This window comes from Passer domesticus, chromosome 3 (genome assembly GCF_036417665.1).
Source record: "Passer domesticus isolate bPasDom1 chromosome 3, bPasDom1.hap1, whole genome shotgun sequence".
NCBI lineage: Eukaryota > Metazoa > Chordata > Aves > Passeriformes > Passeridae > Passer > Passer domesticus.
In genome coordinates, this window is record NC_087476.1 from 108201048 (window position 1) to 108213438 (window position 12391).

Sequence of the window (12391 nt, forward strand, 5' to 3'; positions counted from 1 at the left end):
TGTCGATGATTTGGGCTGAATGCACCTCAGTAAGTTTGCCGAGGACACATGTTGCTTGGGCGTGTTGATCTGCTGGAGGGCAGGAAGGCTCTGCAGAGGCTGGATAGACAGGCTGAGAACCGCTGGATGAGCTTCAACAAGGCCACGTGCCGGGCCCTGCATTTGGGTTGCAACAACCCCACCCAGTGAGACAGGCTGGGGAAAGAACAGATTGAGAGCTGCTCAGGAGAGAGGGACTTGGGGCTGCTGTTTGACAGGTGGCTGAGTATGAGCCAGAAACGTGCTCAGGTGGCCAAGAGGGCCGAGAGCATCCTGAGCTGTATCAGAATAGTGTGACCAGCAGGACCAGGGCTGTGATTGCCCCGCTGTACCTGGCACTGGTAAGGCCATGTGTCAAGTGCTGTGTCCAGTTCTGGGCCCCTCAATTCCGGAAGGATTTTGAGGTGCTGGAAAGAAATCATCAAAGGGCAAAGGACCTGGTGAAGGATCTGAAAAAAAAGGAAAAAAATGTAAGTTTTAAGAGGATCTTCTGAAGGAACAGCATTTGTTTAGCCTGGAAAAAAGGAGGTTCAGGGGTTACCTTAACCCCCTCTACAACTCTCTTAAGGGAGACTCTAGTGAGATAGGGTTCAACTCTTCTGCCATGTCTCAAGATGAGAGGAAATGGCCTTAAATTATGCCAGGAGAGGGTCAGATTAGGTATTAGGGGAAAAAATTCACAATTCACTGGAAGAGTGATTTGGCATTTGAATAAATTGCCTGCGGAGGTGCTGGAATCACCATCTCTAGAAATGGTCAAAAGGCACCCAGAAGTGCATACAGTTGAGAGGTGATTATGGTGGTGCTGCGTTGATGGTTAGACTTTGGAGGTCTCTTCCAACCTTGCAACTCTGTGATTTCCACCGGTGGCTCAGAGATACCTGTGGGGAGCCACCGAATGAAACCCGCAGTCCGAGGCGGTGCGCGGGGGGAGCCACGATGGCGGCCGGGCCCTCAGCCCGAGCCGCGCGCCACAAGGTGTCGCCCTCCCCTCAGGCAGGGCCGGGCCGGGCCGGGGCCGCCGCAGACCCCCGGGGGGCCGGGGCCGTCACCGCGCCTCAGGCGAGAGCCGAGAGGCCCGAGAGCAGAGAGTGGAGAACGGGGAGAGCCGAGAGCGGCGGGGGGCGGCTCTCCCGGGAGCTGCTGGGTCCCGCCTGCCGGCGGCTGACGCGGGAAGGCGCCGCAGGGCCGCGACCGCCATGTCGCGGAGCAGCTGGAGGGCCGCGGCCGGCCATGGCTGAGGCGGAGGCGGCTTCTGCGCCCCGCCGATCCACGACCTCGTGGAATCATAGAGTCGTTTAGGTTGAAAGACCTAAAGTCATCAAGTCGAACCATTAATAGTGTCAAGTCCATCACTAAAGCATGTCACCAAGTGTCACATCTACAATGCTCCCAGGGATGATGACTGCTATGTCCTTGGGTGAAGAAATTTTTCCTAATATCCAGCCTAAACCTCCACTGGAGCAACTTGAGGCCATCTCCTCTCATGCTGTTACTTGTTAGGTGGGAGAAGAGGCCAATCCCCACCTTGCTAGAGCCTCTTTTCAGGTTGTCTATAAAGATACTAACTAAACAGGACTGGCCCCAGGACTGAGCTGTGGGGAACACCTCATCACCTCCACAGCCAGATCTTTCTGCCCTATTCCTACACCAGTATCTTTCAGCCCAAGTTACTTTGCACTGTGTCTTCTCTGCAGTAAAAAATTCCCAAAGCCAGCAGCCTAAGAGGATTCCTGATGTTTCCTGTTGCTAGCAGAATGCAGCAGCATCTTGTGATGATTCTTAAGTAAAGTTACTATCTCTACCAAATCCCCTGTATGGGCCAAGCAAACCTCCAAAAGTGACTATATCACAGAAATCACAAAATATTTTGAGTTGGAAAGGATCCAAAAGGATCACCAAGTCAAACTCCTAAGTGAATGGTCCATAAGGACATCAAACCCATGACCTTGGAATTGCTGGCACCATGCTCTAACCAACTGAGAATGCAAACATTTCATCCTAAAACAGGTCTCTTGCAAGGCTCAGCAGCCCCTGCTCCTTTTCAGTTGACCCTTGGATGACAGTTGCAAGTCAGCGCTAAAAGACCTGGCTGGGAAGGCAACAGCTGCTCTGCTGGGAGACGTGTCCACTCCCACTTACTTGTCAGCTTCCATCTGCTAGTGGTTTATCAGCTTCCCAACTCTCTAGGTGGGATCACCTTATCTAAGTGCTGCCTTCACCACTTCAGGCACAATCAGCCCAGCCCAAGCAGTCTGACTAAGTGGGCTGAGCTGTCCGTGGATGTTCCTTGAAGCCCTTTAATTGAAAATTCCATTAAAGTAACAGTAGTATTATCTTTCCAGAGATCCAACTGGGTGGAGAAGAGAATGAGTGTCCCTCTAGGCTGTCAGTCTCCGGCGGCTTCCCAAACTGAATGCCCCTTTTCAAATGTACCACTAACCTTTCTCTAAAGATGTTTTGCTGATCCTGGAGGACATCTCCTGTCCCAGCCACACATAACATCTAGATCCAGCCCAGACCACACACGCTGGTATTCAGGTTCTGAGCCTGAGAGCTTACACACACGTGACCATAAGTGTGCGGGAGATGGGAAGAAGGAGGTCGCCCACAGCAGCCTCTGAGCAATCCTGAAATGATGGCATGTATGTAAATGACATAGGAGGGTTCTGAGCAGGAATCTGCTCTCACGAAAATATTTGCCCTCTGTGACATGGGGAGTCTTGCTGATGTCAATGAAACAGGAGTGGCAAGCCCTGGTCCTTAGTAAGGAGTCAGATTTCTCTGGTTTTTTTATACTCACAGGATTATTATGAACATCTGGTAAACAAATTCTTTAATGGTTGACAAGACTTTGACCATTTCCTTTTAGACAGCTGGCTTAGAATAGGAAGACACAGACTCTAGGGTTTAGATTCACTCTTTTTTTCATGAGTAGCTTCTTCCACACAAGATACAAGCAAAGATTCTGCTTACACATGATTGTATTCACCAGCAAATCATAACTGCTGAGGGGGGAAGTTTTCTCTAAGGATCTATTTAAATCCATGAATCCCCAGTCCTTTACAAGACAGACACAATGATACTGGCTTTGTATGTTCCAATATTTGTTTGATACCTCTGTAAAATAAGGTTTAACAATCCTAAACTCAGTGCAGGAAGTTAAAGAGTAGAGTTGCATAGTGATTCAATGCACAATGAGATAATTAAACCTGGCACACAGGAGAATTCTTTCTAATTGACTTCCTGGATCAGATTTTGCTGGCAAACATTGGAAGTGAAGATTAAAAGAGTTTAACAAGCTTCCATCTTCAAAAGGTGATTTTTAAGGGGAAAATATAATATTTCATTAAGAATTTCATTGAAGCTGCCATGAATTATGTTCTAAACAAGACATACTTCAGTGCTCTCTTTGCTTACATTGGTTCTGTTGGTCCAAGTGCATCCTTAGGGGAGCTTATTTTTTGTTACCATGGTGAAAATTATTTTCACTGTATGTGATCACCATTGCCCCCTGTTTGCTCATAATCTTTTCTACTCCTTCACTTTCCATTTCCAAATATATAAGCATCAAGATTTTTTTGCTTCTTCCTTTCACTCACAGGTAACCAGAAAAACCATCCCTCAAGTAGTGATGACACCTGTTTATTTACTGGTTTGGATAAAAATCATCTCTCTTTGCATTCAAGTATTGAAGACAAATCAAAGACATGTAATAACTAGAAGCTAAACTCTATTTTTTCTTAGCCTGCTGAAATGAGAAATGAGGCTTATGTGATCCTTCTGTCTGTTTTCTTCTCCTTTCCCACCCTCCTCCTCCATTCAAATGCTTTTAAACCTGTTGGCCAATTCCAGCTAAATTTGGCAGAGAGGGAGGAAAATAATATCTTTGCAACCTCACGAAGCCTAATGAGAATCAGAACTGAGCTGAGAAGAGACACCCAAATGATTGCCCTTGTTTCAGGAAAGGCTCTGTAACTCCAGAGTCACCCGTTTGGCTGATGAGGTGACCCAGTAGCAAGCACACACCAGCAGCCTCCACACTGGTTACTGGAGCTCTCCCACTGCCAGCGTCTGCTGCCTGGCCAGCTGGCACTGTGGCACAGGGAAGCAGGTGGGACTCATATGATGAGGGAACAGAAGGTGCTGTGGGGCTGTGCAAGTCACTGCAGGAAGCTGTATTTAAAGGGTTGTGTGTACAGAGGCATGGGATAAAGATGCATAGGAAGCAGCTTTCACTGCATCATCTGCTCCCAGAACAGCTACTCACAGTGAATGATACTACCCACTTGGTAATAGCCACCTTCAAATAGCACAGCAATCCAAACAGGCATGATTCTATCCCCGTGATACATTTTGCTGCTCTACATAAGCAATTTGGGTAGGATACATACAAGAAGCCTTCCTTATCATTCATAGCCACTGCCTCCAGACAACCTATATTATGCCCTTTGCATCCTGGGTGGGAGCCAGGACTGCTAGAGTGATGAATCAGTAACATCCATAAGGAAAATGAAATGGAGGAAGCTCTTATTTAGTAGATTTTGCTTTTGTTAATTGTTGCTATATTTCATTCCAGCCCCACATCCTTTCAAATGGCTGGGACTGTGACTCAGCTTCAGCGACTTACATCCTCAGAACAGAGAGGCGTCACCCTCCTGGGGCTGATTTCACTATTGCTTCATGGCTCCATTGCTTGGCAGCTTTGTCCATCACTCAGATCCTTTTGTAGATCTCACACATCCCACATCCTACATCCCTGTCTTGTCCCAGGCAGCTGACCACAATGAGCAAGGAGCAGGACAGCTACAGCATCAGGGGCCAGCAAGATAATCCTGCTAGCAAGACAGCTGCAAAGGGAAATGCTGGCTTTGCTTACTTGGAATCGTTGTCCTACCCTCAGCAGATACATCATCCAAATGACAGAGCTTGAACTTGGCCTAAAGATACAGAGGAGCAAGACCAACTCTCCAACCCTGCCAGCGCTTGATGGACAGGCAATCCAAATTAACAAGGGCAATTATTTTTTTGGCTGTGACACTTAAATCCAGTAGATTTGGTTTGTCAGTCATGAGTCAGCTCTGAAATAAGCTTGTGCCTTCAAGGTATGATATAGATGCTTCAGAGCTGACACCTCGTAAGTCCTTTTATATGTATGGAGAGCTTAATATTGCTGTTCCAAGGCAGCAATTACACTAGACAGCAGGTTGGGAGGAGGGGTTCACATAACTGGCAACCAGAAAGAAGGAGTCAAAATAAAGTTAATGAGATTTCTTTTTAAGATAACTGCTGTGTCCTCTTTAAAACAGATGAAGGCCCCTTAGGTGGAAACTGAGGGAAAAGCAATGAATAGCAACAGGAAAATAAACTAGAAACATATGTAAAACAAAAAGAGAGGCAAAATCAACAGGCCTTTCCAAGCCTCACCTTTAAGCCCCAGGTCCTGGAACCAGGAGATTGCATCCGGTCCCCAGTGTCCTTAAAGAAAGTTATTTTCTCCTTCTTACCATCCTCTCCAAAGAAGAGTTCAAAAACCTGACCCAGATGTGCTTTAAAGGAAAATACAGACAAGGCACCCACATTTAGCCAGCAAGCATGAGGTCTTTCTTTAAAACCAGATCAGTCTCTTAGTTCTTTGAGATTTGCCCCAAAACTTTTAAACAGCAAGGAAGTGTTCAAAATGCTGGTAACACTGCACGGATTGGATTAATTAATAGTTTGGGCCTTGGAAACACTAAACAATTATGCTGCTTTCTAGACATAATGAGACTATTTTTTTTTAAGTGTTTATAGAAGGTGTTTATGTGCAAACATGTAGCTTTCAGGCCAAATTAAAATCCAATACTGGAAGGTAAACCACGAAGACTGAGATGTGGACAGACACACTAAAGCCTGTAAGCTCTGTATTGTAAGCCCAGTGTTTCCCAGTACTTCTGGAGACAGTACATTTATGGTGGTAAAAGACCCAGCTCACACCACAATGACAATGGGACACTATAATGAGATTGGTGGGACACAATAATGATATTGGCAGCTGCCTGCAAGTCTTCTACTGCTGATGTTTTGGGATAGGTCAGACACCACAACCCATATTTAGAGCATGCTTTTCAGAGACATCGGCCACCCACAATTCCTGCAGGGCTGGTCACAGACACCAAGCCAGCAGCTGTAAAGTTCTTATTTCATATGTTGTGTTTCCAGTCAACACACAAAGCTTAGGTAGGGAACATATTGTCAGGAATGCCTTCTGGGTTTGTCTTTTTTTTTCTTTTTTCAGCCTGTTTCCCACATAGTTTTACTGAGGAACAAGAAAATCAAATGACTTGCATGGAGGTCACAGAGTGAGTCATCAGCTCAGCCCAGTGACGGTCAAATAATGCTTATTTGTAAAACTATAATTTTATAGTGCTCTACTGCATAACTTTAAAAATGAATGTATGGGAAAAATACACCCACATATGACAAACGTACTTATACTCGCTCTGCTTTGGGTGGACGTTCTGTTAGTCACAGGGAAGCATCTGTGTAAAGCTTTTTTTGTTGCTGCTTTTTGCTTCTCTAGACATTTCATCAAATGGTCCCTGAGTCAGAAGAAGTGGGTTTTGCTATTAAAGTCTGTGTGGAGGCTGCATTCCAAAGCTGTTGGAGGGTTCGAAGATAAATATTCCTACTTTGGGAAAAAATTAAAAAATAAAAAACCTAACATCTTTGATTTAAAAACAACAACAACAACAATCCAAATTGAATGTAATGTTTACAAAGACAACAAAAAACCAATGATCCTTCCTGATCATTGGAAGTCTCTGGAACTGAAATGGGAGAGGAGTTTCATTAAAGCACAAGTTCCTTTAAAATTGCTCTCAATTGTATAGCATATGTGCCTACTGCACTAAAAAAAATGGTATTGATTCATATTGAAACTAATTCCAACAGCAACAAAGTATTAGCCAGCAACCTCACACAGCCACTGTGCAAAGCTCTTTGGAGCAGGAGCCTTCTCTGTTCTGTGATTTGTATTTTGTGTGGTGAGGGTAGAAATGCAAGCCTGTCATAATCTGTCTCAAGAAAATATTTGGGGGTGAGAATATATGCTATGGCTCCTTTGACAGCTTCTTTGGAACCCTCATGTATCCTTGCAGATACACATCAAGAAAGTGAGGGAGAGCTGTGCAGTGGAAGATGGTGGAATCACCCCATCCCGTTGAAAGTGTTTTCCATATCCATATAAAACCAACAGCTGCGCAACACACTGGAGGTGTAACACAAGGATGTCAGAATTCAACTTAAATCAAGGTGTGCTGCTCACAGTAGCACGCCTGCCTTAATTCGGGGCAGCTGCTGAGCAGGACCTTCAAAGACCTCCACAGACCTCTCTGCTCTGGTCTCCCATGAAGGGCAGAAATGACAAGGAAAGTCTGTGCTCTCTATACATAGTATCTGCTACCATCCCTCCCATGTGGCACCTAAGCCTAGATGGGCTTGGAAAGATTTTTCCCTCCCACCTGAACATGTAGAAAGTGTTTTCTCTTTTGCCTGGGGTGTGTTGATGTGCAGGATGGAGAGACTGACTTGTTCAAGGACAGAGAAGCCCACAGTAAAGCTGGGCACAAAGACTGAGTGCAGACTTTTCTTCTTACCCCATCCACTTTGCCCATGCCCAGCAATACCCTAATATCTGCTTCATAGTAAATGAATGTTCTGGATGAAGGGAGGGAGTTTAAGGAATTCATCCAACCTCTGTCACTCCTGTAGCTTTAACTCTTTCTTGCCTGGCTCAGCAGTGACTGACTGCCAGGCTTTGCCTCACTAGGTGCTCAGGATCCAGCTGGACACAAGGGGAAGAGATGGGTCTTTAAAAGTGGAGCTCTGCATAAGGAAAGATGTTGAGCAAGACTGCACAAGAAAAGGGGACAATTTTGTTTCAGCTGACCTGGTCCCAGCTTCATATTGTCACTGTGATCACAAGCTAGGGAAAAACTGTCCTAAAGCCACACTGATCACAAAATCACAGAATCACAGAATATCCTGATTTGGAAGGGACCCACAAGGATCATCAAATTTCAGCTCCTTGCCCTGCACAGGACAGTCCCGAGAATCACACCATATGCCTGTGAGAATCATCCAAATGCTTCGTGAACTCAGACAGGGTCAGTGCTGTGACCATTTCCTCAGGGAGCCTGTTCCAATGCTCAACCCTTTGGGTGAAGAACCTTTTTCTAATATCCAACCTAAACTTTGCCCAGCTCAGTTTCATGCTGTTCCCTGGGGTCCTATCATTGGCACTGTCTCTCTGCTGCCCCTCACAAGGAATTTGTAGATTGCAATGAGATCTCCTTTCAGTCTCCTCCAGGCTGAACAGACCAAGTGACCTAAGCCACTCCACATATGGCTTGCCCTCCACACCCTCTTTTGGTAGCCCTTTTTTGGACTCTCTTATATTGTGGTGCCCAAAGCTGCCCCCAGCACTGGAGGTGAGGCTGCCCCAGTGCAGAGCAGAGCAGGACAATCCCCTCCCTTGCCAGGCTGGGGATGCTGTCCCTGATGCCCCCCAGGACAGGTTGTCCCTCCTGGCTGCCAGGGCACTGCTGGCTCAGGTTCAACTTGCCATGGACCAGGATCCCCAGGTCCTTTTCCATGGCACTGCTCTCCAGCCTCTGGTTCCCCAGTCTGCACATCCAGGGCTGCACCACCCCAGGTGCAGAAGTTGCCACTTGCCCTTGTTACCTTCACATGGTTGGTGACTGCCCAGTCCTCTCATTTGTTGAGGTCTCTCTGCAGCCTCTCCCTGCCTTGGAGGGAGCCAACAGCTCCTCCCCCTCGTGTATTGTCTGAACTGGCTCAGTGTCCCTCCCAGCCCTGTGTCCAGGTCATTTATGGAGATGTTGAAGAGCAGAGGGCCAAGGATGGAGCCCTGCAGAACCCCAGCAGTGACAGCTCCCCAGTCTGATGTCACCCCGTTCCCTGTAACCCTTTGTGCCCCAGCTGTGAGCTCACCCATCCCAGCATGTGTTTATCCAGCTGGGGGATGAACATTTAGTCCAGAAGGGTCCCATGAGAGACAGTATCAAAAGCTTTACTGAAATCCAAAAGCACAACATCAACTGGCTTCCCTTGATCAGTTGGGTGGAAATCAGGTTTGATAAGCAGGACCTGAAGCTGTGCTGGCTGTCACCAGTGACTGTCTTGTCCTTCAAGTGCTTTTCAATACTTCTCTCAATAATCTTCTCCATTATTTACCAGTCACTGAAGTGAGTCTGACAGGCTTACAATTTCCAGGGTCATCTTAACTGCACTTTTTGAAAACTGGGACAACATTAGCCAACTTCCAGTCAACCAGGACCTCTCCAGCCTGGTGCATCTCATCTCCAATAGCCAGATCACCAAGGCAATTATAGCTCACATCCAAGAAAAACTAAGAAGATGAATGAATAAAAATGTTGAAATATTAGATCATCATCAGAACAATGAAAACCCCAAACAGATACAAACAATGTTATTGCCTTTTTTTTTCCCAATTTCAAGCTGAAAACCTGTTTGGGCCAGAATTCTTTGGAATCGTGCTTCTGAATGTGCCTATAGTTAGGAGATAAAAAAAGAGGTGTTAAAGCTGTTAAGGGATGTGATCATCACAATGAGGGACTGGTTGCAGCCTGCAGGAACCTGAAAAGAAACTGGTGAGTGCAGGAGTTAGAAGGCATTGCTATGACAACAAAGCAAACCACCCCTGAAGAGAATAGAAAATATGTACAGCCATGCCAAGATTATAAGCAAAGAAAAGTATATTCTAAGAGGAGGCAAATGAAACATTGACTTGGAAAACAAAATTATGCCTTTAGCATGATTTCTTTATGCATGGCATCTTTTCAGGAAAAGCATGCTTTTAGCAGAGGGAAAGAAACTTTGGCTAAAGCACCTTTTTTCCCAGTCCTTACGCTTTGAGGAGGTAGCAGAAAGATCTGTGCTTTATGTTTGCACTCTCACATTTTGGTTATCTATGGTTGTTTAAGTTATCCATAATGAGGTCTTTATGCTTTTTTCCAGCCAACACTTATTGTACTTTTGAATAAATTTAATGCTAACTTTCTTACCTTTTCCTTCCTAATAAAATTAATCACATTTACCACTTTTTTATTCACATTCAAAGCTCAGGATACTCCATGGAGTGTTAAACCTAGAAATTCCTCTAGCATTCTGGCAGAGAAGGTTTCCATGTTCTTCTACAGCTGCACATAAGTCATTAGCAGGATCAGTCCAAGCAGTTTTCTGGACCATACCTAGCAGAAAGTTCCCTGGTGATACTGATGCTTGATGACAGTCAACTCTTAAAATCAGAGCCAGCATGGCTGTTGACAAAATGGTCCACACTTTGTGTGCTCAGCCAGGAGGGGGAAAATCCTCTGTTTCCCAAAATGAATGAGCAAATGAGCAAGCCAGAAGAATTCACTACAGCAAGAGTGTGCTGAAGAGGTGATGAGCAGCATCCAGGGTTTGTGGCAGGGAGCAGAGCTGGGCAGCTTTGTGCACAGAACTCTTCTGCAGAGAGGATGTCCTATACCGAAGAATTGAACAGATACTGCTTGAAACAGAGCAGTATCAGGCCCTACCTGGACAGTCTTATGGTGACTTTCAAGACTTATCTTCTAATTTGGCTCTGGAGCAATAGGAGAGAGAGTCTTATACACATGCTCAAGTGAGCTGTCCTCTCTCTCTACAAGAGCCTCATGGTGCAGCCCCCTGCCCCCCTCCTGAGCAGTTCTGCATCACTTTCTGGCATAAATACCTTCCTGCTTCAGCCTCAGAGACTTCATTCCCTAGCCAGAGCCTGAAACACAGAGCTCTACTGTTCAAAACATGTGCTGTACCCCATAATACATCTAGAACATCAGCAAACCAACACATGAAAAATGTTGTCCTGGACTAGGAGGTATCTTGCACCAACAACAAAATAAGTGAAACTGTCCTTGCCTGTACTACTGCTGTGGAGGGGTGTGGGCTGAATCCCCTAACAGAGACATGGCCTGTGCCACCAAAGGGAATTTCAGCCTACGGCAACGCCACCAACATACCCAGACATGCTAAGCTGTCAGAAACACTCATCTGTCAGCACAGCTCTGTCTACACCAGCACCTTGCCAGCAGTGGGGGAGTTCGTTTCTTTCCACACCCTAGAATTACACTGGCAAACTCTGTAGGTTACACTAAGCCACAGAGTGCAGGCCACGTGTACATACACTTTATTGGCCTTCATTTGATCCTGTGCATTAAGGGCAGCTGGGCTTCCTCTCCTTCCCACTAAATAATAATTATAGCCATTGTTCCCAGTGGGCAAAGAGACCCTGTTCACACATATCCAGAAAGACAAGACATATAATTAACACCTTGTGGGATAGAGAGCTTTTGTTCAGATTAGTCATTACGTGTCTTGCAGCCTGAAAACAGTGCTTCTTACATTCATTTCAACTCACTTCGTCCCTGCCTCAGAGCTTACTGCTTGCTTCTTCCCAGGTCATTGTACATGTATGTGTCCAGCAGCAGTGCTTAGTAAGCTGAGGCCAACAGCTTCATCCCAGTATCCAGAGCAGGCGGTCCTGAATTGCCACGTGCATCCCATGTTCTGCACATTGGCGGGTGCTGTGGCTGTTGCTGCTGCAGCTGTTGCTGCTGCTACTAAACCCATTGCAAAAAAATTGGCAAAGATTTCTGCCAAAGATACAAGGCAGAGGGCAGGTCTCCTACCTTGAGACTTGGGCTACAGGAAGAAAGTAAGATTACATGCAGTGATGGGCTTAAATAACAGTTCAATGCTCTCTCCTCTTCCTCCTTCCTCTTATTTTTTTTTTCCTTATCCCATTTCCTTTCTCACTGAACATCCCATTTTCACTCTGCATTCTGTCCTATTCCTTGTACTAGCTTCCACTCTCTTCTGACCAGTCCAAAAATCTCCTTTTTGTGAGTGTGTAGATTTAGTTTTTTATTTTTCACTTTAGATTTCATTTTTATCAATACCTTAGTTCAGTGCTTTCAACTGAAGGATCCCAAACAGGCTGAAGACTGGCACAATGGGAGGAGCAGAATAGTCACAGTTTAGGGCAGAACAGAGGTGCACAGAGCAAGAGGGGATATGCTCCCCTCTTCGAGCAGCAATTTGCCATTAGATCAGCTCAAGCTCTCTTCCATAACTTTGCCATTTGTTTTACTAACACTGTGATTTGCATGGCAGTGCCATGAGGAGGTAGGGAAGGCTGAACTACAACATTTTGCCAGTAATAATGTTCCATAGGTACAATTGAAGCATCAAAGAATCACTTCATTTTGGGGCCAAAAGTGCATAGCTGAAAGCCAGAGCAGGGTCT

At 45.8% G+C, this 12391-nt stretch overlaps 1 long non-coding RNA gene across 1 annotated transcript; it reads left to right on the plus strand.

Annotated features, from left to right (window-relative positions):
* Positions 1-2842: 2842 nt before the first annotated feature.
* Positions 2843-12160, plus strand: LOC135297416 (uncharacterized). The gene is made up of 3 exons (XR_010359427.1): positions 2843-2862; positions 3295-3357; positions 4813-12160. It is a non-coding gene; the product is annotated as an uncharacterized LOC135297416 (long non-coding RNA).
* The last annotated feature ends 231 nt before the right edge of the window (positions 12161-12391 follow it).